The following is an 18,979-nucleotide window of genomic DNA, read 5'->3' on the forward strand; positions in this document are numbered from 1 at the left end:
CTGCAGGGCTTTCCTAATGTGCTGTCTGTCAGCTACCTAATAAAGTTGGCCTTGCATTTTTTTCTTCGTAAAAGATACTGCGTCATGTGTTTTACAGATTAGTCAATTGAAAAGCAAATGGCTAAGAGCCCTTCACTGTGAACTAACACGTTTAGGATCAATTAGGAACCATCAAGGCCACTGATTCACAAATTTCACGGAAAAGTGGATAGAATCATGGAATTCAATTCCATGTTATTAACCCTGAAATCTAACTTATTCAATTACTGTAAACCAATGGGCCTGGCAACTATCAATTCTCAAACAGAGAGGTTCCTGTTAAAAAGGCGATATTGTCTGTTAAAATTTATTTGGAAAGGCTTGTAAACAAAGTAATGGAAAATATCATCTGTAAAATGTTATAGAACCGTAGAAGTTCACAGCACTGGAGGGAAGTCATTTGGCCTATCGTGTCTGGACCGACTCTTTGCTAGATCAATCCAAAACTAATCCTACTGTGCCGCTCTCTCCCCATAGCTCTGTCTTCCTCTAATTCGATTATTTATCCAAATTCCCCTTGAAAGATGCAATGGTCTCTGCCCCGACTACTCCCTAGGGCAAAGCGTTCCATGCTCCAGCAACCTGCTGTGTAAAGAAATCTCTTCTAACCTCTCTCGTCATTGTCAGTGCTAATTTTATAATGGTGATCGCTCTTCATGGATTCCTCAACCAGAGGAACTAGTCTTTCACATTCTTCCCATCAAAATCTTTATTCAATCTCTTCGTATCCTTCTCTGCTCCAGTGGAAATAGTCCCAGTGTCTCAAGTCTCTCCTCATAACTATAATTTCCCATCCGTGGCATCATCCTGGTGAATCTATGCCCAATACTTTCTATAATGGCATACCCAAAACTGCACAGAGTACTCTAACCGTAACCATTGCTTTGTACAAATTTATGAGCTCTTTGTTCTTGTACTCTATGTCCTATTCATAAAGCCCATGATTATTTTCTATAAAGCAAAATAAGACTAGAAATAGAAAAAAAATGACATTTTTAGGGTGGAGCAAATAAGAACACAAGAATTTGAGGCAACAGGAAATACCATTGGACCCCACAAGTCTATCTCGGATTGATCTGATAGGAACAGAGGAACAGGAGGAGGCCATTCAGCCCCTTGAGCCTGTTCCGCCATTCAATTAGATCATGGCTGACCTGTATCTTAACTCCATCTACCCGCCTTGGTTCAGTAACCCTTGCCTAATAAAAATCTATCAATCTCAGTTTTGAAATTTCCAACTGACCCCCAGCCTCAACAGCTTTTTGAGGGGAGAGTGTTCCAGATTTCCACTATCCTTTCACCCCTGAACGGCCTAGCTCTAATTTTAAGGTTATGCCCCCTTGTTCTGGACTCTCCTACCAGAGGAAATAGTTTCTCTCTATCTACCCTATCAACTCCTTTGATTATCTAAACATCTCAATTAAATCACCTCTTAATCTTAATGATGTAGTGACAATACCACTGCAAACTTCTACCCTACTCCCACAGTAATCAAGCTGACAGGATACCCAAGCTGACATCTTAACTAATTTTGACAGAGAATTTTCATCTCTTCCATCTGTGGAATGAATAAAACAATTTTTTTATATTTCAAAATATACTTTATTTCATAAAATTTAAAGATACACACAGTTCAATGTAAAAAGACAATTTCAAGCAATATAGTTCGAACCAATACACTGCAGATTGTACACACTATGATCTCGTTTTTATAATTCAAAACACAGGACATATCTTCTAATACATTCTGTACAATACAAAGTGGGGTGGCTTTACAAGGTGGCCTTTCCCCATCGACCCTTTGCGTAGGCTGCACCTCACTTCAGTGCATCCTGCAGCACGTACTCCTGGACTTGAGTGTGCCAGTTGGGAACACTTGGTCATGGACAGCTCCTTCAGCTGGGAGACCAGCAGGTTTCGGGTGGACCAAAGGGCCTCCTTCACAGAGTTGATGGTCTTCCAGCAGCAGTTGATGTCTGTCTCGGTGTGCGTCCCGGGGAACAGCCCGTAGAGCACGGCGTCCTGTGTTACCAAACTGTTGGGGATGAACCGGGGCCGATACCAATGCATCTCTCTCCACACCCTCTGCGCAAAGGGACAGTCCATCAGGAGGTGGACGATGGTCTCTTCCCCAGCGCAGCCTCGAGGGCAGCTCGCGGTGGCGCTGAGATTCTGTGCGTGTTGGAAGGACTGCACTGGGGGGGCCTTTCTCACCACCATCCAGGCTACATCCTGGTGTCTGTTGGTCGATTCTGGCGATGAGACGTTCTGCCAAATGGCATCGACCGTCTGGTCGGGGAGCTGCCCGATCGAGTCCACCCTCTCCTTTCCCCGCAGGACTCAGAACATTCCGTGCCGACTGCTGTCTGGCGGCCTTGTGGTCGAAGGGGTTCCTCCTCAGGAACTTCTCCACCTGGGACAGGTGGTGGGGGACAGTCCAGCTGGACGGGACGTCCTGCGCCTGCTCGGCCAGACCCGGCCTTCTCAGTGTGTTGGACAGGTAGAAACTCAGCACGTGGTGACCCTTGGTGTTTGGGTACTGGGGCTCCACACACATCCTGAGGCAGTGATTAAAAATAGATGGTTTGAGGTAATCACTCTGAAATTGATTCAAACCATAAACATCAGCAACGGAACAGCTCCTCCTTTTCCCCTGACATACACCAGGGCATCCTCTGAACACAACGCAAGAGATACCAATACTGCAAAAAAACAGTCCTCGCTGAGGCCCAACTGGATTTAAGATCACCTCAGAGGCAATTCATTCAAACATACCCAACTGTATCCTGGTAGAAATAAGCCAAGGGGCAATGATTAATTTCCAACATAGAAATGAATAATTAACTCACTGATTGAAGCAGATTACAACAGAATATTTTGCTGATGCACAAAATCAAAGCTTTGCCCTGCATTCAAGTTGAGTTCAATAGATAAAGTTCTACATGTGCACTCAAATGTATTTTGAAGTTTTCAGGAGAAACTTCTTTACCCAGAGAGTGGTGAGAATGTGGAACTCGCTACCACAAGGAGTAGTTGAGGCGAATAACAGAGATGCATTTAAGGGGAAGCTCGATAAACACATGAGGGAGAAAGGAACAGAAGGATATGTTGATAGGGTTAGATGAAGAAGGGAAGGAGGAGGCTCGTGTGGAGCATAAACACCGGCATGGACCAGTTGGACCGAATGGCCTGTTTCTGTGCTGTAAATTCTATGAATATGAGCAGAGATAGCGAAAGCTTAACATTTAAAGTCAGGGTCTGAAAGTTGGACTGTTTGGTGTTACTTATTCTATGACCACACTTTTACAAAAGTAGATAAAAATCTATAGATTCTGCAAAGTTTCTCTCCGCCTCCCCCCCAAAATGTATATCAAACAAAAATCCAGAACGCTTATCTAACCTCACATCGTCTGCTTTAGCCATTCACCCCAGATAAGGCTGGACTTCATCAAGCACTATCTGGCCCTCTACTCCAGGATCATCCTGGAATGCAAAGATAACCCCCGGCTTCTCTTCTCCACTACCAACTGTCTCCTTAAGAACCTCTCCCCTGCCCCCTCCAAGAAACTTGCGAGGGATATCAAGATTAACACAAAACGTTTTTACAATTATATTAGAAGGAAAAAAAAGGGTAGTCAAGGGTAATGTGGACCCTTTAGAAACAGATGCAGGTAATATTACAAATGAAAATAAGGAAATGGCAGACTTTCACAATAGAGGGAGAGGATAATATACCTGATATTCCAGGCAAACTAATAATGAATCAAGAACTGGAACTCATTAAAGTTAACGTAAGCAAGAAAACAGTATTAGAGAAAATAATGGCACTAAAGACTGACAAATCCCCAGGACCTGATGGTTTCCACCCCAGGGTTTTAAAGGAAGTAGGTGAGGAAATTGCAGATGCTTTAGCCATAATCTTTCAAAGCTCTCTTGATTCAGGAATTGTCCCTTTAGATTGGAAAATTGCAAATGTATCTCCATTATTTAAGAAAGGTGAGAAAGCCCCATTCACCCATCACCCCTGTGCTCACTGACCTATATTGGCTCCTGGTCCATCACCACCTCAAATTTAAAATTCTCATACATGTTTTAAATCCCTCCATATCCTCGCCCCTCCCTATATCTGTAACCTCCTCCAGCCCTACAACCCTCCGAGATCTCTGTGCTCCTCCAATTCTGGCCTCTTGCGCATCCTCGATTTCCATCGCCCCACCATTGGCGGCCGTGCCTTCAGCTGCCTAGGCCCTAAGCTCTGGAATTCCCTCCCTAAATCTCTCCGTCTCTCTACCCCTCTCTCCTCCTTTGAGATGCTCCTCAAAACCTACCTCTTTGACCAAGCTTCTGGTCACCTGTCCTAACATCTTCTTTGGCTCGGTGTCAATTCTCTGTCTGATTACGCTCCTGTGAAGTGCCTCGGGATGTTTTACTACAGTAAAGGCGCTATATAAATGCAAGTTGTTATTGCGGTTATACATCTTTAACTGGTTGCTTCCTTTGCCATGATTTTTACCCTAGTCTGAGTAGCTCAGGAACTGCCAGGTGGCATACAGCTTTCGAATATCTCCATCCAGCCTTTTTTTTTTAAACACAGCATTGAGTGCTTTAGCTCGGAGTCTATTCCATGCACCCATGATTATGTCTTCTTATTCCTCGCAGAAAGGAAACCCTGATAAGACTCAGAAACAACAATTTGCAATTATATGGTGCCTTTCATATAACAAGATGTCCCAGGGGTTGGGACAATAAGCAGGGAGATGGAGATAATTACGTTAAGCAACTGGATGTATGGTCGCAGAGGCAGGTTTTAAGGTGGCTTTTGAAGATGGGGACAGAATGTAACACAGTGGGGGGGGGGGGCAGTGGGTGAGGGTTCCAGCGCATGGTGGGCGAGGGAAAATGACTGAAGACTCTGCCACGTTTAAATAAGTACACAAGCAAAGTCGTTGTGAGTGTGTTCTGCTCACCTGCGTCCACGTGTTGTATACATGTCACATCACATTGGACCAGTTTGGTGGCTAAGTGATACAAGTTGGAAAAATGTAGAAACAAAACATGGTTAGAATGAAGAGAAAAGAAATAAATTTGAGGATCTGCTTTATATTTACACTGGGAACACTAAAATACTGTAGTTACACATGCTGATCTGGTTAGAATACTGGCATTAGAGTTCATATGTGGAGTAAGAACGTTAGAGGCTTTGGAAGAGCATCGACCTTAGAGCCTGGGGCTCTTGCTTAGTTGTTCTTTTGCTGGCAGTCAATTCGAATGCCATGGAAGGGTTTGGTACTCCAATAAGTCATTGGACTTCATGGAATAACGAGAGAGCAAACAATTGAACCTTTCGGTGTTAAATAAAGAAAGGTAGTTTTACATAATCTTAATGTACGTCACTGGAAAGTTTAGGGAATGGCTTAGAAAATGGGGTCTAAAGGCATCGTTCTTCTTCATTCGCTATTTTATTTTAAGATTTTATTGACGTGCATCTGTGTTGGGGCGTTCACATTTACTTCATCGTTTTTACTTGAAATTTCACTTGACGATAACCGTGTAGAAACATGGCCATGTGGTATACCATGAGCTTGTGACATTTAAAGATGGTTCCACAGGCTCAGGAGGGTCCCAGGTTTAATCCAAACAAACAGCAACGTGATAATGACCAGATAATCCGTTTTAGTGATGTTGGTTGAGGGATAAATATTGTCCGGGACACGGGGAGAACTCCTCTACTCTTCTTCCAAAGAGTGCCACGGGATCTTTTACATCCACCTGAGGGTAGACAGGGCCTGGGTTTAACATCTCATCCAAAAGACGGCACCTCCAACAGTGCAGCATTCCCTCAGTACTGCACTGGAGTGTCAGCCAAGATTATGTGCTCAAGTCTCTGACGTGGGGCTTGAACCCACGAACTTCTGACTCCGAGGAGTGAGTGCCATAGAAAAAAATGCAATTACCATCGCAAGCCTTCTCTAGAAACAGCAGCCAAGGTAGAAACTTCACCACCTTAGTGGTAGGCTGAACATTACCAAACTGTCCACAAATTAGTCGCAAACCATAGTCAGACTGGAAACAGAAGTCAGCCTGAATTCAATAGAAATGTTGACGTGTATGGAATTACAGAGCTGTACTTAGAGCTTTCGCAGAATACAACAGCTGGATTTCAACAACATGGTCTCTCTCAAGCAACTTACAACAAAAGCCCAACATAAAGTCAGCAAGTTATCGGACACAGCATTTGATCAGGACACAACAAACAGAAAACGAACAGCAGGGATTGCACTTTTCAATGATTGTTTAGTGATGTTTTGTCTCTCTCGGAAACTATAATCAAGACTTACCAAACTCTCCCAAAGAGAGAAAACATTGATATCACATACTGTACTGGGAAGTACAATGATTGCATTGTAAAGGATTTAGGAAAGGTCAGAGAGTCACAGGCTTAATCTGCCTCTGAATGTCTTGGGACCTATTAAGGCAATAAGAAATGATCCAACAGGTTCCATGCTAAAGTAGGGAATGGAGGGCTAAATAGATTCCTGATTAGGGATGGAATAGAAGGATACGGGGTAAGGATGAAGGGAGCAATGTTTGTTTCAACCCCAGCTCCAAAAAAACAAACTTCAATCAGACCGAGATGGCTAGGCCAAACATCTGGTTTTCCTTCTATTCTTTGCATGTTCTTTACCAGCATTTTAATTGGCTCAAGGTGCCTTTGTCCAGCACTGAACCTATAGAATCATACACTACAGCATTTAGTCAATGAGTCAGATTGGATAGATTTTTACGTTCACCTCAGATACACATTCCTGTTTTGCTCCTTTCTGTTGACAGGAAGCATGTCCTGCTCAATTATCTCCTCTGTCCTTACTGATCTCCATTGTCTTCCTGTATCCTGGAATATTGGTTTTGAAATCCTCATCCTCATTTACGAATCCATCCACGGCCTCGCCCCTCCCTGTCTCTGCAACCTCCACCATCCTACATTCCAGCACACACCCATTCATTTTCCAATTCTAGACTACTGTACCCTCCCTCCTTCTACCATGACACAGCCTTCGGTCATCGTGGATGTGCACTCTGTCCCTTAATCATTGCATCTTGCTATAACTCACCCTGCTTTCAACAGCCTCCTCAAAATCTCTCTCTTTAACCATGCCTTTGGTTACCTTCCTAAACACTTCTAACTCCTGCTTGGTGTTTGTTACGGCCCCGCCCCCTTGAAGTGCCTTGGTGTGTTTTGCGACATCGGTGTTGTCCAGTGGAAATCGCTGACTAAAAGAAGGAAAGACTTGCATTTCTATAGAGCCTTTCACGACTTCAGGACGTCCCAAAGCGCTTTACGGCCAATGAAATACTTTTGAAGTATAGTCACTGTTGTAATTTAGGAAACTAGGTGACCAGCCACAGGTGTGGTTACGGCGACACTTGCTTTAGCCCCACTCACTAATTTTCGTAGAAAACGTCTTACACAGAACACAGGGCAATGTACTTCACACGTGTATATTTTCATAACATCTACCACCATTCAATAACCAAGGAAGCAAAGCTCTCAACAATCAAACACTCGCACACTCTGCTTTTCATCTTACCACTTTAATCAACAAACGCACAAAAAGGTTAAAGTTCACATGCATACGCCATGTGACTATGAGTATTCAGATCACATGCCCAACGACGGTGTCTATTACTCATTTCTTCTTTACTAATCAGAATTGCAATTAGCCACATCTGGATTCCCAATTAGCCACATGTGGCTAGTGGCTAACATATTGGACAGCCCTTACTTGTGTAAGTGCAAGGTGCTAATTGTTGTGCTTGTTTCGGTTGATTGAGAATTTAGAATGCATTCTTGAAGAGGTGTTACCACTCTCACCTGTTGAAGCACCTTCCAAGAAACTTAACTGAGGAGTGAGCAGCCAGAGGACCCATAATATTACTGCTTCTCCAATCGTGCCTCTTCGATCTTTTCCCTCATCTTCTGAGGATAGTGACTCGTCTTGGGTTCGGGTTCCATGGCATTGGTGGTTCTCAAGTATCTTGCCTCAATAGCTATTCTTCATGTGTGAGCCCAGTTAGGGAACATGGACTTCAGCTGCCTAGGCCCTAAGCTTTGGAATTCCCTCCCTAAACCTCTCCTCCTTTAAGATGCTCTTTAAAACCTACCTCTTTAACCAAACATTTGGTCACCTGTCCTAATATCTCCTTATGTGGCTCGGTGTCAAATTTTGTTTGATAATCGCTCCTGTGAAGTGCCTTGGGATGTTTTACTACGTTAAAGGCGCTATATAAATGCAGGTGGTTGTGTAGGACATTATAGCAGAGTTGGATCCTGATTTCACACAAAACATCCACACTTTTTAAATAAGAGTCGCTGGACAATAATCAGAAGCAGGAACATTGACTTATTTTTCTCCTCCCTAACCCATGGGCATTGAGAGGCCACTTGTCGATACCCCAGCTGCTGCCTTGGCTGAGAACATCTAACTCAGCAGAGATCAGGAAGTGAATTTAGGACCTTCTGGGCTGGATGGCTCAGTTGGCCATTTGCACACGAGGCTGTTGGGGAAAGCAGTAGCTGTACTTTATGATTCAAGAGTATTTGAGGGCTTTATCATTTTAAGATCGATAGAATATTCCACCTCGTTCTGCAAAGGACGGCACTGTAATTGTACAAATGTAAAAAAAAATGTAAAAAAAGCACCAGATTATGAAAACATTTGGACAGTGTTCATCAGCTGAATATCCTTATGTACAAATTATGGAAATTTATATAACTGGTTCATGTTAAAGTTGGTGAAGGAGAATACAAAATTGTACAGGAGTGCTAAGAGGAATGAAGTCATTGCAGAGAGAGAGAGAAAGATCATTGTTGTTTGAAACCTTTTTGTGCCTGACTAAGTTTTATAGTATTACACACAGAAATAGTCACCACTTGCACAGCATTAGATCGACGAGTTTGTAAAACACAGAGTGATTCATGGTTAGGGACTGTAGCCCACAATACCATTCACTGCACTAATTATATCCATGACCAGCAATTTTATTTAATGCTGTGAATCATGCACATTACATTAATACTGAAACTCAGAACAATTCTCTGGGAAAGTCTCGAGGCACCAGACCATTCTTGGGACTAACTCCTCTTTTTCAACGGTAAACTTGACAGGTTTGTATAAACCTCTTAAAAGCTTGATGTGTTTTTATTCAGGAATAACAACTGTTGGCAATTGTAATTGGTATGTTCATCCCCACCCCCTTCACTTTGCCATTCTGTGCCTGGTCACCACCTTTTCTTTTTAAAGCTGGAGTTCAAATGCTCAGCTTGGGTCATATTCAGGTATTTGGTGAAGTAACTCATACCAGTCCACTTAGGGTTTAACACAATCTCACTCAGGAACTGGCACCTGAATCACACTAACCAACAATTCCACTAACCGGTTGTTGCACTGTGTGCAGTTCTCATCACCTAATTACAGGAAGGATATATAGAGGTGAGCAACCAAGGCAATTCTTGGCAACAGGAATTTAAGTTATGAGGAAAAGGTTCAAGAGATAATGGGCAGGCGGGGTGGGAGGGGAGGGGTTCCATTCTTTGCTATTTATAGTCAGATTGCAAACGTACAAGGAACACATTTATGATTTTGCTTTAAATAGCAAACAGCAGAAATCATCCCCTAGATGTGTTTCTGGATAAAGAAGCATTGGTGGATACAATGACAAGGCAGATCAATGGAGCTGCAAAAAAAATAGTAATGGGCTTTTTCGGAACAATAACCATTTCCAGGTCCTAAAAATTCCTCCGTTTGCACTAACCACTAACTAGTGATTACACTGAACCAAACAATGTTACTAACCGGTGACGCACATCAGATGGATGTAGTGTAGTTCAGTTTCCACTTATCCTCATAAATCAACGGCAGTTGATCAGACAGAAATAGGTTGCAGTGTTATTTTAAACAGGATTGGCTCGCTTTAAAACTGCAAACTGAATTCACGGTTCAGCACTGCAGATAATCCTTCTGTTAGAATGGTAGAGCTCGTGTGTGGCACGCTGTTTTGTGTAGAGCAGTTCTATGTTCAGTACGGAATATTGTGACGTGCGTGGATTCATAACAATTAAAGAAAAAGGGTCCTGGCAGCTAAAAAATCTGGGATAGAGATGCAAATGTCTTTAAGGCCCAATTCAATAGCAACAACAGACATGCTGTGATCCATGAGTAAGTTGTAATTGGGGCTAAACAGACTCAACCTATGGTCCCCTCTGTCAATCAGGCCTCAATTACAACAGACTTTACTTAGGATGGATCATTAAAGCTTAAATCATGTTATACATGTCAACATTCACTGTACAAATTAAATAAACAGTCACAGAGCTGTGCTTCATTGTGACATTCATCAACCAGAATCACTTACATAAATTGTGTTGGTCATATACACATTTGTCATATGCTGCACTTATGTACAAAACATACGAATTAAGAGCAGGAGTAGGCCATTCGGCCCCTCAAGCCTGCTCTGCCATTTTATAAGATCATGGCTGATCTGACTGTGACCTCAGCCCTACTTTCCCGTCTACCTACTATAACCTTTGACTCCCTTGTTAATCAGGAATCTATCGAACTCAGCCTTAAAATATTCAATGACCCTGCCTCCACCGCTCTCTGGACCAAACTGTTTTTTGGAGACTGCTGTCAAAACTCCTTTGGCCATTGCCAAGCTCTCGGTCAAATGTTTTCCACACTGTTTTCTCTGACAGTGCTTTTCCCCAAATTGTACTGTCCCAGGAAGGAGACTAATATTTCAACTCTTCCAAAGTCAGGCCTTAAAACAAATGAAAAAGTAATTACAATATCTTTTAAACTTATTCTGCAAATCAAGAGATGTATGTTTCCAGTAAAATAGTTGGTGATTTAATGATTAAATAGGTCCCATTGATTGGGAGGACATGGGTCCACAGCAACTTAACCTATTCTTGGTCGCTTCTGATCATGACCAGATGGTCTTCAAAAGTACCATCAACACCCCTCTCCCCAAAAAAGCCCACCCTTGACTCCTCTGTCCTCTCCAACTACTGCCCCATGCTTAACCTCCCTTTCTTCTCGAAGGTTCTTGAATCCATCTCACCTCTCCCACAATTGCCTGTTCAAATCCATTAGTCTGGCTTCTGCACTACCATGGTCAAAGTCACCAGTGACATCCTTTGTGACTAAGACCATATTGTACTCCTCCTCTACATCCCCTCAGCATTTGATATGATTGACCACACTACATAGAATCATACAGTAGAGAAGGCAGCCATTCAGCCCATCATGCCTGTGCCAGCTCTTTGAAAGAGTTAACCAATTAGTCCCACTCCTCTGTTCCTTCCCCAGAACACTGCAAATTTTTCCCCTTCAAGTATATATCCAATTCCCTTTAGACAGTTACTATTGAATCTGTTTCCACCACCATTCCAGATCAGAACAACTCACTGCATATAAAAAAAATTCTCCTCGCTTCTATTTTTTTTTACCAACTACCTAAAATCTGTGTCCTCTGGTTACCGACCCCCCTGAGAGTGGAAGCAGTTTCTCCCTATCTAAAACCCCTCATAATTTTGAACACTTCTATTAAATCTCCCCTTAACCTTCTCTGCTCTAAGGAGAACAATCCCAGTTTCTCCAGTCTCTCCACATAACTGAAACCCCTTTCCCTTTTTTCAAAAGCCTCCTAAGAATTGAGTTTGTAAACAGTTCTTTCAGTGTCGTCCTCGTCGTCATTGTTGTTCCTCCTCCTCCTGCCTTACCCAACTGCCTCCTTTCCTCTTGTAAAGTGCCCTGAGACATTCTTTTACATTAATGCAAGTTGTTGGGTTAAATTAAGTTAATGGCAAACAGTGTGTCACTCGTCAGTGCATATTAAGTGTCTTGCTGTTTAAGATGATAGGAACTTGCAGATAATATTAGGAAATAATGCAATTTGCACATTATGATTGACTAACCAGAGGTAATCAATCCTGGGTAGCGAGCAGGATTGATCTATCTGCTAACTGCTCTGGAATAGGAAACGTATTAATGCATTTCGCTATTGCTGTATGCTTTTTACAGCTGTGTATCTCCAATCCCAGCATGGGAGCCTGTTGGAAAAGTCATTCGAGCCATGTAGTCGTGGTTTAAGGGTTAAGCTTAAGTTTTGAGTCAGAGTTGCTTCAGCATGCATCAGTGCACAGGAATTCAGGAGGACGTGATTCGTCCTTAAAACTGCCCTCCTGACCATTTTATCGTCTTTAACTAGACTGGCAGGAGATGAGGCACTTCCCCAGTCGGAGAGAGTTAACATCTGTGACTGGCATTGGCAGAGGCCCAGAATCAGGTCACCTGTCCATTCTCTTGGGTGGAAAATGTGTGGTGTTGCGGGGGGGGGGGGGGCATGAGGTGCCATGTGGCATCGCCACTATGGCATTTAGAGTAATGGGCCTTGATTTTCTACCCCATTCCTTATTTGGGGGGCACTTGGGAGGGGAGGGGTGATACATCCATCTACCACAGAGATGTGACTCTAAGCCTAACTGACCTTCCTCTGGGGTCCATATGCAAAAAAAACAATCCCTGGGCCCCCACCTCTGTCGGGAGAAGGCTGGACATAGAATCATAGAATCAAAGAAAGGATACAACACGGAAGGAGGCCATTCGGCCCATTGAGTCCAGGCAACCCGTACATCCAATATTCAAATCACAGGAAACACACAGGAGGACGTATTTCACTGATTTGCATGCCATTGGCATATGCCCAACAACATATGGGCAGGTGTACTCTCCACTGCCAGGCACAGGCACCAGGAAATTGCGGGGGGGAGGGGAGGTTAGGTAGGAAGAGGTGGGGACAAGACAGAGCAAGTCCCTGAGTACCTTTCTACACCGCTTGCCCCAGATTCCCCCCAAAAATCAGCATGATTGGGGGAGGGGGTGGGGGTAGAGTAGAAAGCCTATTGAGTCCAGGAATAGATGTAACTGAAATAGATTGAAAAACCATCATTCTCTGCCAAATTTGAGTCAGACCTCAAGTGATATTTACTCGTCTGAAAATACCCTGGAATTAAAACGTTAACAGATACCCACAGGCTAGTCTATTAAGTCTCTGTTCAATTTTTTTAACGATTAAAAGGGGGCTCGAGGTAAGATGGATGGTTGACTGATGTGCTATTCCTCAGAGTGGGGAATCAGGCTTGTGATTCCCTTAAGTGGCCAGTTTCTGATCAATGGCCAGGGCACTGGGTGCATGCAGGCATTGTGAATGACACTTCCACCCAGAGGGGAAGGGAAATATAGCAGTCCAGTCACACACCTTCCACAGGCCTGCTATGGAGTGGCATTGGCTGAGAGTTTGTCACAGGTTATAGGTCACCCCTCTGTACTCTCAGCCAGAGGCCAGTGTGTAGTGCAGGTGGAGTTGAAGGAGGTGACCCAAAAAAAGAAACCTTAAAAAAAGTCACTCAATAGTTTCAGAGTTGAAAAATGAAGCAGGGCGATGTTTAGTGAGAGCTGCATCACCTGACTGCCAGCACCTGCGATATGAAGCAGCATGGATTTACATCGTGCTGAAGTATAGAAGGAAAATGCTGCTTGCATGGGTTAAACAAAGAGCATGGCAGCAATGTGAGCTGTGGCTCAGTGGGTAGCACCCTCGCCTCTAAGTTAGGAGGTTGTGGGTTAAAAGTCCCACTCCTGGCTGCAGTGTCATTGCATTAAGGACGGACTTACAAGTGATGCCAAGAGCCTTGTATCACATCTAAGATTTCCTCTATGGTGGGCGTCACCATTAAACCTGCCTCGCCTGAATTGCTGGCCTAGAAATTGGTTCACGCCTGCCGCCGACGCTAACGATCCCTGCACTGGAAAGCGTAGGCCCAAGGCCAACCTGATATTGGGCCCCATTTACACGAGACCGGTGAACTGCAGATGCCTGCTGGGCGTCCCCAGGCAGCTCACCGGGAAAGAGCATTTCAATTACGGGCCGCTGCGTTGCCAACAGAGGCTCTCAGGTACGTCCTGGGAGAGGGGGGGGAAGCGATCGGGAGGGAGGAGGTTGACCAGGAGCCGGGGGGTGGAGAGATCGGGAGGGAGGCGGGGAATGGGGGGAGGAGGGAAGAGATCGGGAGGGTGGAGGGGTGATCGGGAGAGTGAGAGTGAGAGGGAGGCAGGGATCGGGAGGGAGGGGATGACCGGGAGGGATCAGATCTCCCTTTGATTTTTTGCTCCCCCCTCCCTCCAATTTTCTTCCCTTTTCTCCTGACATTGTTGGTCCCTTTAATGAATTCCATGGGCAGAGACTACTCCCCAGCACCTTTCCTAAGTGGCAATTCTACAAGTGTAACCTTAGAAATCGGGTATGGTAGCATCGTGGTTATGTTACTGGACGAATAATCCAGAGTCATGAGTTCAAATCCTGACATGGCAGCTGGGGAATTTTAATTCAATTAATTAAATAAAATCTGGAATTTAAAAAAAAACTAGAATCAGTAATGGTGGCCATGAAACTACCGGAGTGTCGTAAAAACCCATCTGGTTCACTAATGCCCTTTAGGGAAGGAAACCTGCCGTCCTTACCCGGTCTGGCCTATATGTGACTCCAGACCCACAGCAATGGGTTGATTCTGAAATGGCCCAGCAAGCCACTTAGTTGCACAACCTCACTACAGAAAGTCACAATAAGAATAAAACCGAACGGACCACTGGACACGACAAAGGCAAACCAAGCCCAGTTGACCCTGCAAAGTCCTCCTCACTAACATCTGGGGACTTGTGCCAAAAGTGGGTGAGCTGTCCCACAGACGAGTCAAGCAACAGCTTGACATAGCCATACTCACAGAATCATACCTTTCAGTCAACGTCCCAGACTCTTCCATCACCATCCCTGGGTATGTCCTGTCCCACCGGCAGGACAGACCCACCAGAGGTGGCGGTACAGTGATATACAGTCAGGAGGGAGTGTTCCTGGGAGTCCTCAACATTGACTCTGGACCCCATGAAATCGACTGGCATCAGGTCAAACATGGGCAAGGAAACCTCCTGCTGATTACCACCTACTGTCCTCCCTCAGCTGATGAATCAGTCCTCCTCCATGTTGAGCACCACTTGGAGGAAGCACTGAGGGTAGCAAGGGCACAGAATGTACTCTGGGTGGGGGACTTCAATGCCCATCACCAAGAGTGGCTCGGTAGCACCACTACTGACCGAGCTGGCCGAGTCCTGAAGGACATAGCTGCTAGACTGGGCCTGCGGCAGGTGGTGAGCGAACCAATACGAAGGAAAAACTTACTTGACCTCGTCCTCACCAATCTACCTGTCGCAGATGCATCTGTCCATGACAGTATTGGTAGGAGTGACCACCGCACAGTCCTCGTGGAGACAAAGTCCCATCTTCGCACTGAGGGCACCATCCAACGTGTTGTGTGGCACTACCACCGTGCTAAATGGGATAGATTCAGAACAGATCGAGCAGCTCAAAACTGGGCATCCATGAGGCGCTGTGGGCCATCAGCAGCAGCAGAATTGTATTCGAGCACAATCTGTAACCTCATGGCCCGGCATATTCCTCACTCTACCATTACCAACAAGCCAGGGGATCAACCCTGGTTCAATGAGGAGTGTAGAAGAGCATGCCAGGAGCAGCACCAGGTGTACCTAAAAATGAGGTGGCAACCTGATGAACCTACAACACAGGACTACATGCATGCTAAACAGCGGAAGCAACATCCTATAGACAGAGCTAAGCGATTCCACAACCAATGGATCAGATCAAAGCTCTGCAGTCCTGCCACATCCAGTCGTGAATGGTGGTGGACAATTAAACAACTAACGAGAGGAGGAGGCTCCGTGAACATCCCCATCCTCAATGATGGCGGAGTCCAGCACGTGAGTGTAAAAGACAAGGCTGAAGCATTTGCAACCGTCTTCAGCCAGAAGTGCCGAGTAGATGATCCATCTCAGCCTCCTCCCGATATCCCCACCATCACAGAAGCCAGTCTTCAGCCAATTCGATTCACTCCACGTGATATCAAGAAACGGCTGAGTGCACTGGATACAGCAAAGGCTATGGGCCCTGATAACATCCCGGCTATAGTGCTGAAGACTTGTGCTCCAGAACTAGCTGCGCCTCTAGCCAAGCTGTTCCAGTACAGCTACAACACTGGCATCTACCCGACAATGTGGAAAATTGCCCAGGTATGTCCTGTCCACGAAAAGCAGGACAAATCCAATCTGGCCAATTACCGCCCCATCAGTCTACTCTCAATCATCAGCAAAGTGACGGAAGGTGTCTTCGACAGTGCTATCAAGCGGCACTTACTCACCAATAACCTGCTCACCGATGCTCAGTTTGGGTTCCACCAGGACCACTCGGCTCCAGACCTCATTACAGCCTTGGTCCAAACATGGACAAAAGAGCTGAATTCCAGAGGTGAGGTGAGAGTGACTGCCCTTGACATCAAGTCAGCATTTGACCGAGTGCAGCACCAAGGAGCCCTAGTAAAATTGAAGTCAATGGGAATGAGGGGGAAAACTCTCCAGTGGCTGGAGTCATACCCAGCACAAAGAAAGATAGTAGTGATTGTTGGAGGCCAATCATCTCAGCCCCAGGACATTGCTGCAGGAGTTCCTCAGGGCAGTGTCCTAGGCCCAACCATCTTCAGCTGCTTCATCAATGACCTTCCCTCCATCATAAGGTCAGAAATGGGGATGTTCGCTGATGATTGCACAGTGTTCAGTTCCATTCGCAACCCCTCAGATAATGAAGCAGTCTGTGCCACATGCAGCAAGACCTGGACAACATCCAGGCTTGGGCTGATAAGTGGCAGGTAACATTCGCGCCAGACAAGTGCCAGGCAATGACCATCTCCAACAAGAGAGAGTCTAACCACCTCCCCTTGACATTCAACGGCATTACCATCGCCGAATCCCCCACCATCAACATCCTGGGGGTCACCATTGACCAGAAACTTAACTGGACCAGCCACATAAATACTGTGGCTACAAGAGCAGGTCAGAGGCTGGGTATTCTGCGGCGAGTGACTCACCTCCTGACTCCCCAAAGCCTTTCTACCATCTACAAGGCACAAGTCAGGAGTGTGATGGAATACTCTCCACTTGCCTGGATGAATGCAGCTCCAACAACACTCAAGAAGCTCGACACCATCCAGGACAAAGCAGCCCGCTTGATTGGCACCCCATCCATCATCCTAAACATTCACTCCCTTCACCACCGGCGCACTGTGGCTGCAGTGTGTACCATCCACAGGATGCACTGCAGCAACTCGCCAAGGCTTCTTCGACAGCACCTCCCAAACCCGCGACCTCTACCACCTGGAAGGACAAGGGCAGCAGGCACATGGGAACAACACCACCTGCACGTTCCCCTCCAAGTCACACACCATCCTGACATGGACATATATCGCCGTTCCTTCATCGTCACTGGGTCAAAATCCTGGAACTCCCTTCCTAACAGCACTGTGGGAGAACCTTCACCACACGGACTGCAGCGGTTCAAGAAGGCAGCTCACCACCACCTTCTCAAGGGCAATTCGGGATAGGCAATAAATGCTGACCTCGCCAGCGACGCCCACATCCCATGAACGAATAAAAAAAAATTGAGGTACCGGCAGGGTAATTGAGAGTAACACAGACCAGCCTGATCCTGTCCTTCGCTGACATCTACGCACATGGGCATTGCAGCAGGGAGCGCTCGATTGTGATCAGCACTGGGAAGCCTGGCTGCGTTTCTTTTCTTTCCTCAGGGCACTGAAGCTAATTGGAGAGCAAGAAACAAACCTGAGAACTTGCTGGTCTGGATGGCTGAATTCTGCACTGGGTAGTGGCAGGGACGCTCAGTGCTGAGTTGGCAAGTCTGTAAACGTTCCTTCAGCTATCTCCTCGGACATGAAGCATTGAAGTAGGAGCCTCCCTGAATATCTGAAAGGCCGGAGATGCCAGCTTGGGTTGTCCCAGTTCTCATTTGCCTCCAATTCCATATGCATGATTACGTGATAAACCATTTAATTTTCATTTTTAATTTCAATGCAGTTAGAAGTGAAGAGTAAAATAATGGAATTTTTCTCCCTCAAAGAAACCCTTCATTGGCTAAACCACAATATTTTCTCACTCAATGATAGTTGAACCGAGTCAGTCTGATGATAATATTGTTTAAGGCCTATTCATAAAGTATTTATCTTCCCGGAGTGGGTAATGATTTGCTGGAGTTGGAAAAGGTTCACCGCTGATTTGGTGCCAGGAATTCCCATGGCACTGGTGTTTGATAATAACGGCACGGCAGAGATAAGTGGATTGTATTCAGCCAGGCCAGTTCCTCTTTCCTGTAAGCTCCTCAGCTGTTAACAGGCAGAGAGAAAAGGCAAGTCAGCAGAGCAGCCTCCGAAACATCCACTCACCACCAATTGTTCCCCCGTTTGCGAAGTATTATTTTAACTGCAATCAGCATGCGAGTGCTTCCTGTTGCCCAGATGGCATGTGGTGAAAAAAATTAACGTTTGGTTAACTCTTTGGGTGCAGCATTCTCCTTCTTTGAGGAACAGCTCTATGGTGTCATGGGTATGAGCCCTTTTAAGAGCTGTGTCGAAAATTACAGCCGGGGGGTGGGGGGTATCTGTAGTTAAAAACATTTGCCCACCCCAAACTCTGGACCAGTGGGGAACAGGGTAGAAACAAATAGGGGCACGTGAGGGGGTTAAGAGTCCTGGCAGAGTCATGTGAGGGGAAGAGAAGAGCAGACAGAGTCATGTGAGGGGTGAGAGAAGGATAACCAGGGTCATGTGAAGGGTGAGGGGTGAATAACCAGGGTCATGTGAAGGGTGAGGGGTGAATAACCAGGGTCATGTGAAGGGTGAGGGGTGAATAACCAGGGTCATGTGAGGGGTGAAGAACCAGGGTCATGTGAGGGGTGAGGGGTG

The 18,979-nt window shown here is 45.5% G+C and overlaps 1 long non-coding RNA gene across 3 annotated transcripts in view; it reads right to left on the reverse strand.

Annotated features, from left to right (window-relative positions):
- Window positions 1-1,671: 1,671 nt before the first annotated feature.
- Window positions 1,672-18,979, reverse strand: part of LOC137306953 (uncharacterized) — a 225,362-nt gene continuing 208,054 nt past the window's right edge. For all 3 annotated transcript variants that reach the window (XR_010958971.1, XR_010958973.1, XR_010958974.1), the window contains exon 4: window positions 1,672-2,597. This is a non-coding gene — a long non-coding RNA (uncharacterized lncRNA). The remainder of the gene's footprint in view (window positions 2,598-18,979) is intronic.

The sequence above is a fragment of the Heptranchias perlo genome, chromosome X, assembly GCF_035084215.1.
Source record: "Heptranchias perlo isolate sHepPer1 chromosome X, sHepPer1.hap1, whole genome shotgun sequence".
Classification (NCBI taxonomy): Eukaryota; Metazoa; Chordata; class Chondrichthyes; order Hexanchiformes; family Hexanchidae; genus Heptranchias; species Heptranchias perlo.